Source organism: Struthio camelus, chromosome 7 (genome assembly GCF_040807025.1).
Source record: "Struthio camelus isolate bStrCam1 chromosome 7, bStrCam1.hap1, whole genome shotgun sequence".
Taxonomy (NCBI): Eukaryota; Metazoa; Chordata; class Aves; order Struthioniformes; family Struthionidae; genus Struthio; species Struthio camelus.
Genome location: NC_090948.1, coordinates 30,027,933 through 30,050,400, shown reverse-complemented (window position 1 = coordinate 30,050,400; position 22,468 = coordinate 30,027,933). Strand labels below are relative to the sequence as shown.

Genomic DNA, 22,468 nt, shown 5'->3' with positions numbered 1-22,468 from the left:
AACATAACTGCACAAGGACCATCTATAATTCTATTTTTTATTAGAGCTTAAAGGTAAATCCACAAGCCATAAATAAAATCATTTAGTAAAAACATTAAGATTACTAGTTTATAATGGACTAGATCATATAATACCGTACTTGAAAGTTTCAGGTATTAATCTGAATCTAATGCAACTTTTCTATAATGAAGCGTATTTCTTGACAGCCACGAATTGCTTTAGATAAAGGCAATTTAAGGGCATTCCAGATAAATCAGTGAATTAAAAATTTATAGTATTTCCAGCCTGAAGAACAGTAAGAAAACACATATAGCCACTTGGAAAACTGACTGGAACAGGAAAGAGTACCTTTCAACAATGCTTGTCTATGGTCGAGAAGATGAAATGGTTGGGGAGTTTCTTCCAGACTAACCTCTCCACTTCTGTATTGCCAGAAAAGCAGTAAGAGCGCACATGGGGGAAAAGGCAAGTAGGAACAAGGAAGGACTACACTAGTGTTTAGTTCTAAAAGTATGTCATTTCATTATACTTAGGATAGAGAGAGGTTTTAAACATTTGCAACGAAACGTGACAGCTTGAGCACACCAGAAAACAAGCATTATAAATCAGAACCAACAGCCTGATCTGGAGAGCACCCCCATGATAGCTGCAAAGTTCACTAAGGTATTACCAAATTTACTGAAAAATACAAAGGCTATGACATAACCCTGTGGCACATCTGTCTGAGCAGGATGATTGGAGTTAAACTATTGACAGCAACAAAATGAGAATGCTGAGAAATATCAGTAGTAAACCCCATTAACAGAACCAGGGAGACCTACAAGCTGCTCAAGGCAGTCAAATAACACTCTGTGATCAATAGAAGCAAATACTGCTGGCAGATCAAGCAGGATCAAGACTACATAAGCCACTGCAATCTGTATGAATAAGCAAATCATGACAGGCTCCTCTGAAAGCCTTGGTGTTAGGGCAATACTTGAAAAACTCAACTTTCTCAAACAGCTGGATAGATAAGACAGTGAAAGAAATGGTACTGTTAATAACCTCCTCAGAACTGCGGCTGGAAAATGCATAAATAAGTGGCAATGCAAAACATCACTGTTTTCTTTTCCTACTACTCACTAATGCAGAAGTACAGCAATTTCATGCACCTGTTAAATGTACTGAAGCACTAAAACAAACAAGAGGTCAGTAAAGCCAGTTAGCAAAACCAAATGAGTACTGAAAGTACTGATCGCCATACCGAGCCATATGGCAATCTCCTGTTAACAATTTTTGATATCTGCTTGGACTTTAAGAAAGAAAAGACACCCAAAAATATGTTAAAAAAAAAATTTTTTTAAAAGCATTCCAGGTTGCTCTATTTCTGCTTCCGCTGAACCTCTACCAACTTCCTTTGTAACTAAGTTAGGTTAGCGTGATTTTGAAAATCCAGTCCAAATTGTTTCAATAGTAGTTATGTGAAAGGAAGAACACATCCCGGTATTGTAACATTACATTCAAACAGAACTCTAACCAGCTCATATTTACCAACAATTGGGTGGGGTTTTTGGTCTGCTTCCAGGATTTCAAGACAGAGTCCAGTCTGCCCACCTGCTGAAATGACATTTAAGTGGCACTGAAGAGGTACAAAATACACCAACTATTAGCAAGCAAATTCACTTAGAGGAATTAGAAGTCGATAAACAAACAAAAAGAGGCTATTCATCAAACTGATGAGAGCTGTACTTCACTCACAATAAACGACAAGAATTAGGAGCCTAGCTGGGCGTCTGAACATTTTATTGGTGCTAATAAAGGCAACTGCGAGCAAAATTAACTTTTTTTTTCCGGAATGGATAAAACTGTCATCAGTGGCACTGGATTACTGTCAACAGAATGAGCCTCAGCAAACTAAAAATTAGGATTAATAATAGCCTACAGAAAATACAAGGCATTTGAGAATGAGCCAGGTAAAAAACTGAAGAAATGTATAATATTTATTACAGGTAGGCTGAGTGGCAGCCTTTGACACTGCTGAAGTAATTACGGTCCCCGTGTCATTCATTTCATAACTATACATCGTCTTGATTTTAAGGAGAAAATTCTTAAGGGAACTTCTAATTAAAATCCATGAAGAAGCAGCCTGTGTTCTTTCTAGTCCGCTATCTCTTTACTGAATTCTCAATGAACGAGCCTATCTACGTGCCAGACTGGCTGGCTGCTTGCACATTGATGACAAATGATATGCACTGTTCACCATGTCTTAAAAGCTATTACTGCTTTGCTTTATTGTGCATTTGTGTACCTCTGATAATATTTGAAACACACACTTCATTTGAAGGCTAGTCCATCTTTTTATATTCCAATTTAAAAGGTTTTGTTCGGTGATTCCAAATTGTTCTGATACTAAGGTAGTTGATTTTTAGGCATTTATTTGCCCTCCTAAGCCTTGATCACCCTCACCAGTCTCCTCCTACCCGGAATCCCCATGTCTTTCTAATTGGCCTCTGGAGAGGGGTGGTAACGCAGCAGGGAGGTGAGAGAGTTGATCTCCATTCACCTACACTCTTTTTCAAACTGAGCAATACTCTAAATGCTCCTAAACTTTACCCATGGGCTGCTCTGTGCTGGAGAACATCTCTGCTTCTATGGGTGCTTCACAGTCTGGGCCAGTAAAAGCCCCAGGAAGGGAGAGTGGAGTGCTGAGATTTCTAGTGAATACCCCTCCCCCCCCCACACTTTCAAGTTACTTCTTGATTACTTTATATACATATAGCATTTTATAAGCAGGTATATCAGGTGGAATTTTTCTTCGTAGCCTGCTGTTAGGAGAGCTGAGAGATATTAACGCAATGCATTTTTTCCAATGTGTTATCTTTTAGCTATTTATAAAGGAATCCGCTTGGTCATGCCAGCAAAGGATCATTCACTCCACACGACCATTCAACAGCCATCATCTCCAGTGTTTTCTTTACAGATCTTTCCAGTTTATTCTGGAAAGGCAGTAGGAGGAAAAGCACCACAGCAAACTCTAGGAAACTCAAAGGACGGGCAGTGAGGACACTTGTTATAGCTATGTTTTTTTTGGCACTCCTTGGCTACGTCTACGCTGTACCCTGTAAGGTGCCTGAAGTAGCACATGGTCCACTCAGCCCACGCAGCACTCCATGTGGCTCAGCTGGACCTCTGCTACTCAGATTAGATCAGTCAGCACAAGCCTGGATGTCTCTGACCTACAATGCAGTAATGGCTGGGAAATGTTGCGAGGAAGTCACTTTTCTCCAGCATCCTCTTGAGCAAAAGCCCTGCTGTCCAGCTGTTTTCCAAGTTCTTTCACGGATGTCTCTAATAATGGTTTCCTCGACATGTTTCACCAAAGATAAAATAGAAGCTCCATTCGCAAGAGCAGCCCCAGGGGAAGGTTTTTCCTACGGCAGTTTCTTTAACTGAGAGGAACAAAACCAGAGAGCATCTTTACTGAGACTTCAGGAACATCAGTTCATTTTAGCAGTGGTCCATACAGTAAGGTTTTTGATGTTTTGGCGGGTTTCCCCCTCTGGTTAGCTCTCTTATTGTTTTCCTGCTTAATATAATTTTCCATGTTATATCTCTGGAAAAAAAATAAACTACAATTATAAAATCTCAGAGAGTGACACTGGCCTGTTGGCTGCACTTTGCTAAGATTTGTTGTTGCTGTTGATCAGTAACAAGCCTTTCGCCGGTCCCCTTGTTATGAGAAAGCATGACCACTGCAGCTAAGGAGCCTTGCGATGTCCCAGCCCCAACGACACCTGAGGCTGACACGGAAACTTCTGAGTCGTCAGCTTAGCTTGTGACGTAGAAAAACACAACTCTTTTGCCCTAATTACACATCCAGTAATTGGGTCTTTTGGATTTGGATTCAGTGACTGTGTTAATCTAACTGCTGTACTAACCTTTACGACAAGGGAAGGCCTTTTTTGCCAGACCGTTCTCTCTGAATTTTCTCACTATTATTAAAACTGTATCATCTGCTAGTACACTGACAAATTATTGATTAATCCTCAGCCCAAAGTATCGTCTTCACATGACTCTCTCGCTGTTACTTTGCACACTCTTATTTTTTGGTTTGCCACCACCAGCTGCTTCTGGTGTGGTCCACGGGGCCCCTTTCTCGGGGTTCACAGAGCCCCTGGCGTAACGGTTCCATGACTAAACGCTACTTTTCGTACAAATCATACAAATAAAAGTGCGCATGTTTCACTGAAGTACAAACACAGTAACATTCCTGTCAGGGCTACTTAGACCTTTCTAGGTAGACATTTGATGTTTGTACCTGTTCGACTGCAAATTTAGGAAAGTTTAAAGGCTTAAGACAAAGCTTCAAAGCTCTCCCACTATCAGTATTTTCAATTGTTACCCTGAAACGGTACCTGGCACATTCAGACTGCTTCTTTTCTAATGAGATGTCACTGCATTTGCAGATGTATTTCTCTAGAGCTGAAGTCTGGTGGCTGCTTCAGAAAGGGGCAAAAGGGGGAAAAAGCCCTTGAATTCGTCTTGAATGCTTTTACAAAGCAAAGTTTTCATCACACTTTCAAAGCTTTGAGCCTTTGGTAAAACTTTGCTGTTGGCTTCAGTTCAAGCTGAAGAGCTATTCATTGAGCTCTTCTGCAGTAAATTCACACAAAAACAAACTTTTCTTCTTAAGTTCTACTCAAACGTTTAACTGCCATTTTCATGTAAGAAGTAAGCAAAAAGAGGAACAAAACTGCTAGGCAGACTGGTGACAGTATAGAGGAAATATGCTTTTGCTTAACTGAGAAGAGCTTCTACTTTAACACATTTAAAAAAAAAAAGTCTAAGAGTGATAATTAGTTTCTTTACCAACATAACTGCAATAAAGTTCTAACCAAAAGGAAATATTGGGTAACTGAGCAATTTTAACTGGATCTTAATTTTACACACTTCCATTTTCAGGTGGTGTTTCAGTCATGCTGTTTCTCTTACGGCATCCCAGCCTAATTACCTGGGGAGCTTAACCTAACTGAGACATAACTTCTTCAAAGAAACCGTCTCCTCCATAACTTTCTCTCCGGAATCTACCAGTTTGCACAGCAAACATCTTTTTCTGTAATTTTATGAGCCAAGATAATTTTTTGCCATAACTGATTTCAAATTGCTCAGGTTAACCAATCAGCTCCGTCTAGACAGAGCTTTTTGATCAACAGTTCGCAGATGCTAACTGGTTTTCAGTCGGCGCTTGGCACGCACTCACCCGAACTCAGGGAGGTAGTTGGTATGACGCTGGCCAACGCTTGCTTTGACACCGGCTTCAGCGGACACAGGCTAAGCCACCAACACTTTTAGACAAAGTCTACTTTGTTGTGATCTACCGATCAGAGAGGTGCTAACTACAGTAGCGAGTCTCTTTCCCCAACAAACCGGGCTGTTGATGTTTGCTGGGTGCAAACATCTGATTTGTAAACTTTGAAGCTGTTTAAATCTGATGTGTTTAATTTTTGCTGTGAATTAACATCTGCCATTATAATCAGGTCTGCGTTCTGATTTGCTTTACTCCAAATTACCGAAACAAAAAAACCAGCACCATCCCCTACACCATTTAGGAGCTCACACAGTCCACTCTAGCATCGCTGGGTTTAAACTTTCTGAAAACTCCTTAACTGGGCGTGAATTAAATAACCTTTTTAGTTTGTTTTTACAAAGGCAAACAGATAAACAAGTCACACTTATTATAAGCAAACATGAGGGGCAAAACACTTGTCAACTCGAACACGTGAGACTGCTGCTGATATTCGTACCTTTTTGGAATCTTCTTTGAAATCACTTGCCACAGATGCACATTTTTTGGCGCGTTATGCGTGGCAAGGTCTTTTTTATAAAGACAGCAAAAATGAAATGGTGGCAGCAGCATTATCGTTGCTGCTTGCAGAACAGCACATCACCTTTTGACAGTCCCAGGCAGGCTAAAGTGGAAGAAAATGCCACTGATAACTGCTGTTACATTTTGTCTTTATGATTGCAGGTAAAAAATAAATAAAGTTATTGTAAAAAATTAAACATTTCACCCTTGAAAATAGAAACACCACGAAAACTGGCTAAATCGGCAAGACACGACTTTCCTTCTCGCATCCCAAAATCTCTTCAGGGGCAAACACAACGAGCAGTAGCCGTACGCAAATACGTCCCAGTTTCCCCGCCAGCCTGCCTTCCATCCCCTTGCGCTGCTCCTTCCATCTGACAACACGCAGCACTGCTTTACCCACAATGCACCCTCTCGCTCTGTCACACACAACCACACACACGCGCAGGCAGGCTGGAGCGCGCGCACACTCTCACACACACACGCGCGCGCGCGCTTACACGCGTACGCACCCCCTCCCCCCAAAGAAACCAACTTACCCACAAGTTATATTTCATTCAGAAAACTAGTCTTCCTTTGCTCCCCCGCCTCTGTTTTTTCCTGCCTCTCTTCTGCTGCAGAAAAAGGCCACATATGTCTGCAAACACTTCTAGGCAGAAACCATCTCGTGCAGAACAAAGACAGCCGGGCTTGCCTTAATCTCAGCACAAGGCAGCCAGCAGCTATTTTCAAGCTTGTTCTCTCTCTCCCCTCTGAGGGCACCCTGCTCTGTTTCTCCCTCTCTCCTCTTCGCCTGTCCAGCTACTGCACAACACACATCAATTATTCATTGCTTGTCTCCCGGTTTCCAGGCAAAACCAATCACAGATGGAGTCTTGCTAATGGGCTCATGCCGTACTTGCCAACAGGCTATTTGTGCTCAAGCTACAACCCTCTGGAGACAATAAAGAGAATCAGGTTAAGCTTTAAAACTTCACACATACGCGAACAGACCTAAGACAGCAATATACATGTAAGCATCCCTATGACATTGCTTCAGAGTACATCTTCAGCATACAGTATGGAGGAAGGCTGCTTTAAATCTTCTGAAAGGGTTTTAAGAAAATCAAACACTCAGAAAATCTCACCTCGGCTGCATGTTACTGATATTGATGGTTTTCTTTTCTGTCTCTAGTGATCCATCTCTTGCTTTCCCATTACACCTCTCTCTCTTTCTCCCATACTCATACACACACGCGCACGCACGCACACACACACACACACACACACACACAGAGGCAACCACAGCCACTTTGCCAGAAGGAAGAGAGAGAGAGAGAGAGAGAGGAGGAAAAAAAAACCCAGGCAGCTCACATTTCAAACTTGCAAGGAGGGGTGGTGCTTAAAACACTAGGACAAAGCCTCCGTCTCTGGCTTTCAGCCAAAATACTAAAATAAATCCCCTCGATCAATTAATTGGAAGCAACACTTGTTCGCGTCTGCATAACAAACCATTAAGGGCACTGAGGCTGAAAAGTCTTTAGACTGGGAAAACCTTGTGCACTTGTTTCCCCCCTCCCCTGTTTGCTGAATGCTGTTGACTAAATCCATCAAACGAGCCTTGCTAATCAGCGGCCGGCGAGGCCGCGGTGGTGGCGGCGGTCGGGCCGGGCCGGGGGGCAGCGGGGTCCGGCGGCGGCGGCGGTCGGGCCGGGCCGGGCCGGGGGGCAGCGGGGTCCGGCGGCAGCGGCGGTCGGGCCGGGCCGGGCCGGGGGGCAGCGGGGTCCGGCGGCGGCGGTTAGGCAGGGCCGGGCCGGGGGGCAGCGGGGTCCGGCGGCGGCGGCGGCCGGGCCGGGCCGGGGGGCAGCGGGGTCCGGCGGCGGCGGTCAGGCCGGGCCGGGCCGGGGGGCAGCGCCGGGAGCAGGAGGGGAGGGATGGCGCTGCCGGAGGGGGCTCCTCCCCGCCCACGCGCTGTCCCCCAGAGAGGGGCTTGAGTTATTCAAAGTTGCGATTTTGCATTTGTTCTTGACAGCACTGCAGACGGCCCGCCTGCTGCTCAGCTGCTCAACCCGCCGTTCAGGCTTCGGCGACAGAGAAGGTATCGTCCCTAGTCTGCAGATGGGGACACTGAGGCACAAAGAAATTAAGAGCTGTGGTTTTCAAACGTGCCAACAGGAGTTATTAGAGCGGGATGCCTAACATCCTCAGTCTTCTTTTTTCTTTCCCATTTTAAAGTTCAGACCTTCAACTTTGCCTGTCACTTGCTCTTCCTAACAACAAAACCCTTTTTCACGCAACTTTGTGAATTCAGAATTATACATAGAAGCATTTAAAATAAGTTTCACATTTCAAATTATGCTACAACGTAGCCTGTTTCAATAAGCCCTTTGGTTTAAAGGGTTTAAGTTGACAATATCAAAGCAAAAAACAAACAGGAAGCGAATGTGACATTTATTTTTCCTTCTCAGAGGGAAAACTGGCAGTTTAAGTTGTGGCCGACCAAGAACCAGCCTTTTCCTGACTTAGCCTCCTGCGGTAAATAGCCACTTCCTTCCCAGGCACAACCTTCACAAATGTACCTCCACTTCTTAAAGGCGCACTGGGCTGTTTTACTGTTAAGGCAGCTTACAGTTTGAGCTAAAAAACAAACACAACAGAAACAACAAAAAAGAAGGACTTAAAAGAAAAAAAACGGCAATCCAGCAAAATCCCTTTCAGCTAAAAAACGGCCTCAGCTTTCCTTGCAATGTTTACAATCACTTAACCATGCTTTTTAAACACCTTAGCAGAAAGACTCTGCAACATGACAGATTGGAACAGCAACCTATCCCAGATATCAAAGAGCAGTTCTTCTCTGAAAAATGCTTCCATAAAAAAAGCATTGTCAGATTTCATGTTTATTTTTTGCAGCGAATCCACTTCAAACAAGTAAAAGATATATGTGTTTTTCTAATAGCTTCCACTCCTGAAGTATCAGCTCAAGGTCAGACTGTCAGACAGGCTTATTTCTTTCTCTCCTCAGCCATGAGAGCAAACAGCACCGCACACCAAACGCTCAGTCGCACTTCTGCAATCTCAGAGCTGCACAAGTGTGACCGAGGGAAGACTTTAACCAACATGGCTGCTACAGGCGTTACTAAACACAGCGCTTGGCCCGTACAGCCTTTACGCATACTGGTAGTCCATATGGCATGGGAAAGACTTCAGCTAGATTCGCAGAGATCAACGTGAATCAACAGGGCTGACAGCATAAATTGGAATATAAAATTATTTTAAGTGGCAGTTGACCAAATTTGAGAGTCAGTCACACAAGAGAAAAGCACAGAAGCTCATGAAACCATTCTTACCACCTCTTAGAGTGGACGGGTGCTTTAAGGAGATGTAAATTATACAAATAGGCAGGCAGAGAAGACAGCAACAAGCATGCGTTTTAGACGGCACTGTTCAGGACTGGCAAAGCAATGAGAAAAATGTTGATAATCACCAAAAAGGATCAAAATCCCTACTAACGTAACTTCACTGAGTTTAGACTTCGTGACTGCACCTGGAAGACAACGGAGACACAGTATTTTCTTTATTTTACTTGTGAACGGAATTTATAATTGAATATAACTCCAGGTAAAGTCTAGATACACACACAGTGTGCATTTTTGTGCTTGTTTCAGGCTTTAGTCCATTTACAAAATTTTCATACAGTTCTTCAAGCTATCACAGTGTTATTTAGATTTCAAAAAACAAACAAAGCAACAACAACAATAAATCAGACAGCGCGAGGTCATCAAAATCAAGACTGACTCCCTCCTCGTATAAGCCTCGATTAAATCATGCTTTCTTAGGAAAAAATATTTTATTTATATAGAAAAAACTCATATTCCACAGTATACTGTGTTTTTTTTCTCTTTTAAATATCACTATAAATAAGAGTATTGCTCTTTTCCCTTCTGCAACTAAATGTACTTTCTAGTGTAACAGAGTAAGTTTCTCTTTTAAGCTGCCTGTCTTTTCAGCGGAAGTGGTTTAGCGTAGACAAATCACTTATCTAAAAATTATGTACTTACTTCTCCTTTGACAAATCTTCAGCAGGTTTCTAATCCCACCCTGCCACTTGAAATATCACTTTCTGTGATGACATTTGAGTCACAGTTGTCAGAAGCATCAGGCTCTGTAGTTAAATGGATTAAATCACACCTCACAGCATACAGTATTTTGAAGAAGGAGTGGTTTATCATTTGTAGAAATTAATCATAACAGTTTTTTCTCTAGGGCAAATTCCCAATCATTTTTAAAGATTACTATGTTTAAGCTCCAATGACAGCAGCACGTCAAATTACATCACAGGGAAGGTTGTCTCAGGCAGTGATAACTATTAACAAGACTCACTGAAGGCACCTACTACCGGGAGAAGCAGGTCTCTACTAGGGGAGCACCTTTTACAAGCTCACGTCAGAGAGTAAACGCGTCGGCTGTGCTTTGCGCTGCTGTTGAGGCCACGGGGATCCGACCGCCTGGCCTGCCTCGCCGCCTGTTTTGCCCGCTCCCCCGAGGGGCCACCGCAACATCCAGCCCTACCAGGGAGGGGGAGCAAGGGGAGTCAGAGCAACACTCAGTCCTACAGAAAGGAAAGGAAGAGACGTTTACTTGGGCCACCTCTAGCTGACTAAGGAGAGAAATCAAAAGATTTTCAGAGGAGTCCCATTTACCTTGAAACATAAGGCAGAGTTTGTCTACTTAATCTATGTTGTCAGTGCCAAGCATATCGCTGGTGGGAACCGTCCCACATCTCAGTCCTGTCAGTCACTGCTTAGCACAGCAATCAGTCACCACCGGCATATACATACGGTACTGCTCTTTGCCGGCTCTCCATGCCAAGCCACTTCTCTCTCAAAGAGGGTATTTTTAAAAAGCCAGAAGTCCGTTCTTAAGTCGTGGTGGTGCACCAGCCCTGCACTCTCCCGGAACACCCATTTCTACGGCGAGCAAGGAGATGATGTGGACAGGCTTACATGCCCAGGTGTCTTTTACTGATGGGTGCTGATTACTCAGCATAAATGGTAGGCTACTCATCTGTGGCGAGGTCAAGTGGAAAAGCCTCTCCCCCTCACTGCCCCTCCTCAGCGATATTGCAAAAAATGAGCCAAATACACGAACATTTGTAATAAAGATGCAGACCACCAAGAGGAAAAGAAAGAAGGAAGGGCAGAGAGGGCAGAGATCAAATCCTCAGTCTGGACACTTCAGCATCAAATATGCCGTGTAATATAGCAGGATATTACCACGTCCCAGTGTGATTTCATTATGAGAGGTAAGTAGAGGTGAAAGCAGAAAAGTTGTTTAGAGAAAAAAATCATAAGGAGTAAGGAAATTCTCTTCAAGTAGCTATAATATCAATTATTGCCAACTGAGCAACAATATAACTCTGTAGCAACGCAAATTTGCTATGACCAAAGATTCAAAGGTTTATCTTGGGGACCAATCTTTATTCATGGCAGTTTTGCTGCACTGCTGAAGACAGTGGGATAGTTTCCTACAATATCTGTCTAGAGCATGTTATTTGTCCAAGGATTAGTGCCCTGGATATGTATATATTTTATCATTGATTTAAAAGATTCAAAAAAAATCTTCAAAAGGCTTACAATTACATATTCGTAACACACAGAATGCATGGATCAGTGGCCTTGTGCATTTTTCCTAATGTTTCACAGTAGGCTGAGTCAATAGAAGCTGTTATAAATCACAGAGCTGCATCCCAGTCAGAAGCAATGAAGTACTTCAAAAAAAAAAAAAATCCTTTGACTCTGCATCAAGTGTCTTTCATGCATAACCCACTTTTCCAGGATCAAACCAATTCCACCCAGAGAGAGGTGTGAGAGGAAACCCAGCGTAAAAAGCAAAGTAAAAAAGACTGTCTTATGTGGTTTAGTCCTGTCTCCTGTTTAAGTCAAAGATTTTTTGCACTGTAGAGCTTACTATGACTCAAGTACTTACCCTTCGGTCCCCTTCTCTGACAAGTTTTACAGAACGAAGGTAGGAAAGGTACAAAATGTAACATAGCATTTCCCTTTCTCAGGCTGCTCTTCAGCTGCCCATGACCGTTGTGTGCATGTTCCCTTGTTATCAGACTGTTTGGAAGAACCAGAGAGACGACGTCGCTGGAAATACCAGAATGCTGCATTTTGGATACACGCAACAATCTGACTGAAGCACTCAGTCTTCTGAAAGAGATTTATGCACTACTTAACACCCCAAACCACAGAAATGTCCACGTTCTTGTTACTCCGTGATGAAAAATATTTCCTTCAAAACTATGCAAAGGCTCGGGACAGACTTGTAAATGTAGCAATGAAAAAATCTTTCTCAATTGCCATAATCTTGGGAAAAGCAAGTCTACCTTAAAACCATCTAATAACACAGAATGTCGCAATTTCTAATCTCTGTTTCCTTCCTTCCTTCCCTTTTTTTGATTAAATGTCTTTACCATGCATAGGAAAACAAAAAGATCTTTACCACTGCAATGAAATATGGAAAAACACAGAATTACAGAATGAAGCCACACATATCTTGTTTGTATCTTTGGTTCTGTTCACAGCTATACTTTTAAAGAAAATTGAGTGGCAAAAGTAACCAAACCATGCAGAAGTAAAGAATGAGGCAGAGTACACTAAGGAAAAATCACATTTGTAATGTAGTATGACAGTCAGAAGAGGTACTATGCAGAAATAAAAAAATCACTATACAACGACGATATCAGTTTAGAGTTGTCTCTAGCACTATTTCACCAGCAGCAGAACTACTACGCGTGCCCTATGCCTCTGCTATTTATCCACTAGACAACTCTACAGAAAGATCAAACGTCATCCAATGTATCAAGTTGTTCCCTTCTTTTAGCATATCTATTTTGCTACAAATAGTAATGTTTTAGAAACAGATTTTTGTGACATGGGAGCCTTAGTGTTTTGTTTGAAATAACAAGGAAACAAAAATTTCAGATATGACTTAATTTTCAGCGAGTTCAACTCACAGGTAGACTGGAGCATGGCACAAATATCTCCAGCGCTCAACTTCCCTTTCAATGCCTTTCATGGTGCTTAGCCTAAAAGTATGTGACATCTTTTCTAGTGAATTAGATAGAAATAGAGATTAACTGAAGCCTTTTCCATGCTAACTCCAATTTTGCTCCGCTATGGTACAATCAAGTGGATTTCTAAAACATGTCTCCATGTTTTTCATTAACTTTGATCAAACAGATTTTTTATACAACAGGTCTTCCAAACTACCCACATTTCTCATACAGTTTAGAGATCTTAAGGGCTGCTACCACGTTGGGAAAAAATCTGAGCAACTAATGCTTTGGATTTCATACTAATTTTTCAGGGTTCACATGTTCTGCAAAGGATTAAAAATTTTGTTATACATGAAGCAAGACTTTTAAATGCAATGAGGATTAGCCTACTTCTGTTCCTAATACAGGTTTACTATGCATTTTGATAAAACATATATTTGTTAAGATTTTATTCTGAGTCAAAATATTTGTTATTACTGAACTTACTTTCACTTGTAGCTGAAGCCCCACCCTGCCTCTGGCAAGCCGTGGGTTAATTCCAGCTAAGCCTCCTCTCTCCCTGCTTATGTGTTGAAGGAGGATAAAGAGGCAGCTCTGGAGACAGCAGCCTAATCAGGCTGCATGGAAAGCCCCGGGCCGGCCTGGCCGGGAACTAGCAGGGCAGCTGCTGGTGAAGGACGGGGTTGTGGAGGAGTAAAGGAATCCTGCACTTTTCTTGGCATTGTAAAACCAGTTTTTGACTGTTATCAGTGCTGTTCATTAATATTGATTTTATCAGTATTGCTCATTAAGAGCCCATGAGAATAAACGCTCCACAAAAATACTCAATCACTATTTTCTCTTTATTGCTCCTTTCCAGGCGATAGACGCATTCACCTCCAGCTGCTGCTGCCTCCTTACTCCAGACCAGCTGCCAAAGCAGTGCAAAGACAGGGCTGCTCGGGCTTTTCCTCCCCACAGCCGGAGGCCTGCCCGTGGGGTCCACCCCGAGCTGCCCCTGGCCCCGGGAGAGCAAACAGAGGCCGTTCACTTATATCCCTTTTTTTTTTCTTTTCTTTAAACAATCTACTATAATCTGGAGGGTATCAGTAGTAAGAAGGAATACGGGATACAAACAACCTGACCAGGACATAAACAGAGTAAGAAAAGATATAAAGGAAAGCGACATCCTTCATTACCCCCAGCGCTTATGCCCTGTGCACAGGCAAGTCAATGACAGGGCACCGCTTCTGTGCTACAAGTGAACCGCGAGAGCATTCAAATGGGAGAGCTGAGATGCAGTGTATTTATCTGTATTCCCAAGAAGCTATGAAAATAACATGGACTGATGCTTTCCAAGACCATTGTGGAGTCTAGAAAACCATCAAAAGTGCACATAGATTTTTAATAGTGCCAAATATGAAACGTGAGAGGGAGCAGTATGAGAAAAAAAAAAAAAGAAAAAATTGATCCAGTCACAAATTAAAAGAAAAGTTACAAATTGGTGGCTCTGCACCACCTTCTTGGAAAGCTTTCATTCTGGAAAACAAACACATTCGTCATTTGGAGTCCAGCTCGTGTTTCTAGCTTTGTATTTAAACAAAGCTATGGACCATCATCATACACTTTTCATATCAATCTGCTAGAAAGCCACAGAGAGTTATTTTTAGCAGGCTGGGAAACACAGTACAGTTTTGCTTGCAAAGTGGCCTAATAAGGCAAAATGTTCTTGGTGCAGAACACATGCAGTCACTGTCACTCTTCCCCCATACCCTAATCAATGTCTAAGAGCATCCTTTAATTTTTCCCACTTTCTGTGGAAGTTTACTGTATTAGCAACAAGATAGAGCTAGTAAGATCTTTATTGTTTTGTCTGTTTTGATAATCAAATGTACAGTGACTGCAGGAGAAAGGAAATGCTCTGAAAAGGAGGAGTTTTTGCTCAGATATACCAAGGAAACAGCAGTTTTGGCAGATATTCATTTTAAGAGAGATAACAGTGTAATCTAATTTTTTTCTTTCAGAAGTTGGCCAACTCTGGCCTCACTCAACTCCAAATTCTTTGGGCCTCATTCTCTTTCCAGTGCAAAGTCTCCTTCCACCACACCGGCAGTGGAACAAAGCATTAAAGTGGATATAAAGGACTCTCAGGGAGCGTGTGTATGCTCAAGTATTGGCAAGGATCTTAAAAATAAAAATGTTTTAAAATCCACTGGATTACTTAGAAAATGAGAAAAAATATTCATGTTGGCATTTTATTGCTAGAGGGAAATAATTCTGTAACAATTTATGAGAACAAGATTAAAAACAGCAATTAACACAGGATTCTCTCTTTAGTAATTATTCATATACCTGTTCAGCTGATTATAAGTTGTAGCTCCAGGCTGTCTGCCTGCATTGCTAGGACATAGGCAGCAACCTCTGCTAAATTGACTCCAACGGCTATGCTCATGCTGCAAGAGCTGTTTTCAAGGACAGATGTACAATGTTATACGGGTAAAGAGACAAGCAAATTAAAGATGGGTGTTCTGTCAGGAAAAGGACTGAAGAACTTGTGTCAGCATTTCCCTGTATTAACAGAACCTCAGATTTTTAACCCTTAACCATCTATTACTTAGACTCAAGTGTCATTCTTACATATTTAGTGCAACTGTGTATTCTCAAATAAAACCATTAATTGTATTTATTTTTTGCCATGAAAATACAACAGTACAAGGGCATGCACTATAGATAACTGTAGATACCTATACGTAGATATAGGGGGATTCATAAAGAGTTTTTAATCCCTCTTAAACTGTGATTCATTTTTCAACACTACAGCTTGTGGTCTAAAGAAGCTGAGAACGGCAAAACAAGAAGTTACCAAACCAGATCATTGTCACACAACAAAGAAGTATCCCTGAAACAGTCAATAAATGTCAAGCACATTCCTACCAAAAAGCTACATTCACATTTTGGATTTTTTCTTTTTACTATCTTTATTCTGCATATTTCTGTTCAATGCAATATATACATTTCTCTAACTGAGGCTGAAAGTCTTTAAGACCTAATCTGCACTGAGAAATATTTAGCAGAACAGTCGTACAGGAGAGCTATACTGGCAGCTCCTACCAGTGTAGATACAGTTCAGCCTGGCATGAGGCTATGCCTACTACTGCTTATATTGGCTCTCCACTGAAATTAGGTTCACAATTAAAGGATTACATGACCTCACTAAAAGAAGGCTTTTGGTGTGTACAAAAACACACATGCCTTACTTTACTGGAGGATTTCTAGCATAGATCTAGTCTACTACAAGATTCAGAGCAAGCCTACATCTTATAATGGAGTGTACTACAAAGAGTCACGAGCTGCTGACTGCAGCACAGCAGCGCTGTACTGGGATTTGGACTCCAGTCCCCCAAACCATACAGGAGTATTATCGTACCATTACACCAGAGACTGTAAATCCTTCTTCTTGGCAGGGATAATTAGCTTGGGTACATCACTATTGACTGTTTCATCTGGGGGCTGACTCGCTGGAAAGCAGCTCTGCTGAGAAGGACCTGGGAGTCTTGGTGGACAAGTTAACTGTGAGCCAGCAATGCGCCCTTGCGGCCAGGAGGGCCAACGTTATTCTGGGCTGCACTAGGAAGAGTGTTGCCAGCAGGTCGAGGGAGGTGATCCTCCCCCTCTACTCAACCCTGGTGAGGCCGCACCTGGAGTACTGTGTCCAGTTCTGGGCTCCCCAGTACAAGAGAGACATGGAGCTCCTGGAACGAGTCCAGTGAAGGGCCACTGAGATGATTAAGGGACTGGAGCACCTCTCCTATGAGGAAAGGCTGAAAGAGCTGGGACTGTTGAGCCTGGAGAAGAGAAGACTTAGAGTGGATCTTATCAACGTCTTCTCAATATCTGGAGGGAGGGAGGGTGTAAAGAGGATGAGGCCGGACTCATTTCAGTGGTGCCCCGTGACAGGACAAGAGGCAACAGGCACAAACTGAAACACAGGAAGACGTGAGAAAAAACTTCTTTGAGGGTAATAGAGCACTGGCACAGGCTGCCCAGACAGGTTGTGGCGTCTCCTTTGCTGGAGATATTCAAAACTCGCCTGGATGTGATTCTGGGCACCATGCTCTAGGTGATCCTGCTTGAGCAGGGGGCTTGGACTAGATGATCTCCAGAGATCCCTTCCAACCTCAGCCATTCTGTGATTCTGTGATTTCTGAGTCCAGAGCTAGGTTTGTTGCTGTAGTCTCGGAGACTCCTGTATTGTGCTCTATCACTGTTGAACTACTTCCCTCCCCACTTCAGAAGCTCCTCTCAAGGAAGGTTAATATCCTTAAACTGAGAATAAAGATCAGCTGTCATGTGGGATCTGCTCTTTTTCAAATAACTGCAAAATTAAAAGGCTTTTCAGAACTTCACCATGGAAAATTTCTTTCCAGGAAACGGACTATAATCTGAAATAGGCTTTAGTCCACAATACAGTGACAAAATAAAAGAAATTTATTTTTATATTTAAAGTTATAATTATATTACAGTTAATATAAATTATAATCATATATAATTTTATAATTATAATTTAGAGTTATTTCCAACAACTATAGTTATTGTGAAGTTTCCAATAACTACATTTAATGTAGGAGACAAAATTAGAAGGCAACACATTATCAATGCTTTCTGTAAAGTGAAATAATATTTACTATGACTATCACAAACTACCTGTGGTAAATTAAACGTGCACCTTCCACCTTTCCTCCAGAAGGTCAAGATAGAATAGGTGGTAGAGTAGCACAGAAGCGTTGACAGATTTTGGCCAATATGCAGGTTGGATCCGCTCAGGCGGAAAAAGATATTAAAACTAAGACTATTCAGAGTTTGGAATAACCAAAAGAAAATGCTGAAAGCCTCATTGTCCGATGTGATTAAAAACATGCAGTGGACAAACACAGGAAATATAAGGAAGAATTCTACATAGGGAATGTGGCAAAAGACCCAATAAGGTTCTTCTCTTTAATGTAATGAATTTCTAGTTTCATAAAACAGGAGGTAAGCTGATTAGGAGCTGAAAACAAAATCTCATATCTGAATATAGAGAAATACTGAAGTTCATAGTTCAGAGTTTTTAATAACTTCATCCATCTGTTAAATAATTTACACTCCAAGAATATGCATCAATAGTAGAGTTACAAAAATATACATTACTCCATAACCCGGAAACTATCCATTAGCATTTAACACTATTGCTTATGTCTCTCCTGCAATACTGTATGGACAGTTTCACAAGAGTAGTGCTTTAATGATTTATAGGCACCAGAAAGAAGTCTTGTCCATAAAAGACACTTTGAAATAACTTCATCAAGTCAAGCATCCTTGCACTTCCACTGTGAATGACAGCAACTGCCCTCTTGTTAATTGATATTCATCAGATTATTTTTCCTGGCCAGTTTACACAGTTCTTCACCTTGATGGGCTGCTTGTCCACGTCTGAAACATTTGAGAATCAAATTGTTCAAGACAAAAGTTTTAAGATAGGAGACTTAATCAGGACTTTTTTTTTAATGTAGCCTTCAAAATAAAAGCAGAAGAATGTCTCATTCATTCTACAGTACATTCTGCATGTTCCCTTAAGCTGAAAACGTGTCTTTGCTTTTTCACATTTAAGTGATAAGTGATGGTAAGTGAACATTAGAGCTGAACATATTTTCTGGAAGCCTAACCAGATGCCCATATTTCTAGTCACTTGTACGTAATTTCTTTTAATTTCTTAAAGTCCTTAAGAATACACACTGGAGCATCTCCCCTTTAACTATAAAAGCTGAAGTGAAACTTCAGATATAGTGAGACTGACTTAAATGAAAAAGCATAATTTGGCTAAGACGCTGAAAAGAAATTAAAAATTTTGGCTACCTCGATTTTAGAACATCAGCCCCAATTAAGCTTTCTCAAAGTGCTGAATTTCCTCTGGCTAAAAGTTAAGCACCTTTAACATCTTTCCAGTTGTGCATCCAAGAACTGAGGAAGCACAAATCAGTAGTTAGCTTTGGGAACCTTAGCCTGGATCACCACGGTTCTAAACGTTTGACCAAACAGTCACTGTCAGCTCCCTAAACTATTCACCAACTAGTGCATCATTAATATATTAAATTAAAAAATGCTAGCAGGTTATCTAAATGATGTTACTATTACTTTAGTTTTACCCTGCAGGCCACTTCTCTTGAAACCACTATGCAGTGTCTGCAGCGAATCATGTCAAAACCTTTCTTAAAAAGATATAGTATACAGCCACACCTACAAAGAGAAGAACAGTAGAGCCAAAACAATGTGCTTTGCGTAAAGGAGGAAGAAATAAAGTTACAAAAGTTACATTTCTTTTTACTTCACGGAAGGGAATAGAAGACCTAGACTTACAGAAATAGGCTTCAGCATTAACAAATACTCGGCCTCATGCTCAAAACCAGTTTCTGGCATGTGGGATTAGAGATACCGAACCTCCAGGAGGCAGGTACTTCCAGAAAGACAGGCAGAAAGATCCTGTAATACCACAGATCTAATCAAAATGATTTCTACTTTCTCATGCAGAGGATGTCCTCTCCAAATTGCCTTTCTCTTGCTTTGAATCACCATTACGTTTTTGAAAGCATTATTCTAGGTGAAGGTCTATAATTGTAATATTTATAGTCCAGACAAAATGAGGTTTTACATTCTAGCACTATCTCCACTCTCATCTGCCATCCTTTTCCGGGATTTAATGGCAGCTCTTAACTCTACTGAAGGAAAGGCAGTGAAGTTCGGTGCACTACGTCTCCTCACACTCTGGATTTGATCAGAATAAAAGGGACCTGTCATAAACTCCTGTATCAAAATTAAGGCGGGGGTGGAGGGGGAAAGGCAACAATGGAAACTAGCTTCACAAAACTAGAACAGAAAGTTAATAACCTTCAATACCACCCCTCAACAGTTTCATCCGTTAGAAGAGAGAAAAGAAGTCTTCAGCAAATCGAGAAAACTTACATGTCCTCTAACAGTCTTGCAAGTCTTCTTACATTCCTGGAAATAAGCAGGATAATGACGTAGGGAAATATCAAGTTGGTTCCTCACTTATTTTTTATTTGTGTGGAAGGGGGAGGAAGGGAGAGAGAGTTTCCTGGCTCCTCACCAATCCTTAATAAATCACTTTTATGCTCCTAGTCTCATGCACACATGTACCACTAACTGCAAACCATCTCCTGGCATACTATAATCAAACTGTTCTCCATCCAAAGCACCATTTTCTATTTCCACATCAAGGAAACTGAGAGTTTTCCTTGGCTTCTCTATGAATGCAGCCAGGATTTACTTCAGTTTTTCCTCATGTTTTGTAGCAACTCCTGTAGGGAAAAGATTTTAAGAATGGAAAGAGTAGGTGCTGACTCTTGCACAATTCTTTAATGGCTTCGAGGGGAATCAATGTATGATAAGACTTCAGACCCAGTTCACCTCTGTCAACCTGTACCTCTATCCATCAGTCTCAGTATTAAAAAAATAAATAAAATTAAAAAAATCTACAGTTTTTCTCTTGCAGCTTGATTTAGCCTACTGAATATGGTTTCCAAGGTAAAGGAACAGATCAGTCAGAAGAAAAGTGAAATGACCTTACATTTGAAGCTACTTAAAAATACAAGAAATAAGCACATGCAAATAGTATCTATGCTCTGGGAGCAAACATGCAAATCTCCTATCAGTTTATGATGAGCAAGAAAGAATACTGAGCAAACTAACGTTTTGCTTTGTCTTTTAAATATCACACATGCCACAGGGAGACATCAGCTAGCCTGAAGTACAGGTCCAATGTAATTAATATTACTATGACTAATGACTGGAGCTATGCTTTTGCCCAAAGCCCCAAAGACGACTAGGATGTTATCGTAACAGAAGCATTCAATACAATTGTCAACTTTTAGCTTTAAAAACTTACACTTGGATATTCCCCCATGTAAAAGCAAGAATGATTTACGGACATTCAGTGGAAAAAAGAAGACATGAATCCCTGCAGAACTCCAGAGGAAGGCAAGTAATAACCCTAAATCTACTAAAAGGTGGAAGATGATTTACATGATTCTTATAAAATATTTATGTTAATTTCAGATAAAGTAACATAATTTTCAGATTGAGAGAGCTGACCTCTTCAGAAACACTAAAACACACTCTCAATAATTAGATCCGATTACAGAACTGATATTTAAGTACCAATGTGCTTTTAGTGTAGTCATCCCTCCAGGTAGAGGATGGCAAAGGTAAGAAAAAAGGCATGAGGAAACACTGCTTCTGTACCTTCGTTACACCCGCTAGCAACGATGACTGCGTCAGCCAGCTGTAATGCAAACTGGCAAAAAAGTTCAAACCTGGACTGCAAATTGGAAGGATAATCTGCACAGCTTTTTAAACTGTTGCACTTAACCAGCAGAATAGCAAGTGGTGCCCTTTGAACATGAAACCAAGACAAGGCAGCTGCTGCCACTGTGTTGCAGCAGGGCAGAGTTGGGAGGCAGCAGTGTGGGCAAGGAAAAGCTTTTGACAGCGAGAGGGGCTTTGGGGACTGGCCCCGGGGGGTTCCTGCAGGCTAGACCAAACCCTGCCATGTAACCTGGCACGCCTTCCATTCTACCTTTGTAAATAAAAGAAGTAGAGACATAGAAGAGAAGACACTTTTGCCCAGAAGCTTACCAAATAAAACCAGAACCCAACCCCCAATACAGCACACTGCTTAGTTTGACCATATTCACATGGACAGCAAGTACAGAGAAGAGAAAGGGAGAAGTCGTCACTGTGCTGCAATTTGAGTCCTGTTTGGGAGGAGTTCAACACACGAACTTTATTGATTTTACTGGCGCGTAACAGCAAATTCACTGTTGTCCTCTTTTTAGGGAATAAATGAGCCAAGAGGGCTGTTGGCAGGGCTACTCAACAGCAGCTGGGGGTGTCACCCGGCTCCGAGGGCTGCAGGGCTGGGTACAGATCCGGAGCACTGGCTCCCCGCGGGACTCCTGGCTGCCTAATAAACAGCTACCCCGACCGTAACGCCCCCGACACGCTCTCTCATACGTATCCTTGGCAGAGAAACCTGACAGATCTCCTTCTGGCTTTCTGTCACTGAAGGCCTTGCTCTGAACCAGTTCTCATAAAAGCATGATCCTTGAACCGAGATGCCTTGTTAAACCTGGTTTCTGACCGCTCGCAGACAAGAACTCACAGTGGTAAATCACAATCAGTCCAAAAGCTATTTTAATTGAATTAAGGCTGTTGATTTCCACAGGAGGTTCATCACTTTTAAGGAAGAGATGTCAAATCCAGTAGGAAGCCTCAAGACTACAGTTAATTCTTTACCCATCTCTCCTAGATGGCAGCGGCAAAAAAATGACTGTGTGATCAAGGCAGCTGGCAGACTCAGCACAGCAATTCCCAGCTCTCTGACAGGGCAGCTCAGGGTAAACCTGTGCCACAGCCCCCCGTCGCCCTCTAACCCCTGCCATCCTCTACCCTCATCTGTCCTGGCTGTTTCAGTCACAAATTCTTCAAATAAAAGATGTTCAAACTGTGTGCTGTGTCTCTGACATGGCTGGCCCAATCTCATACGGGACCTT

At 41.8% G+C, this 22,468-nt stretch overlaps 1 protein-coding gene across 27 annotated transcripts in view; it reads right to left on the bottom strand.

Moving 5' to 3' along the window:
• The window catches only part of ZMIZ1 (zinc finger MIZ-type containing 1), a 358,594-nt gene that overhangs the window by 88,472 nt on the left and 247,654 nt on the right, over nucleotides 1-22,468 (bottom strand). For 2 of the 27 annotated variants that reach the window (XM_068950548.1, XM_068950543.1), the window contains exon 1: nucleotides 6,973-7,144. The exons of 15 other annotated variants lie outside the window; for them this stretch is intronic. The gene's annotated coding sequence lies outside the window, so the exon portion shown is untranslated. Of the gene's footprint in view, nucleotides 1-5,783; nucleotides 6,199-6,384; nucleotides 6,649-6,972; nucleotides 7,152-9,308; nucleotides 9,369-9,882; nucleotides 9,909-22,468 lie in introns of those variants that run through there. 10 more of the 27 variants (XM_068950552.1, XM_068950547.1, XM_068950560.1 and 7 more) reach the window with 9 other exon arrangements.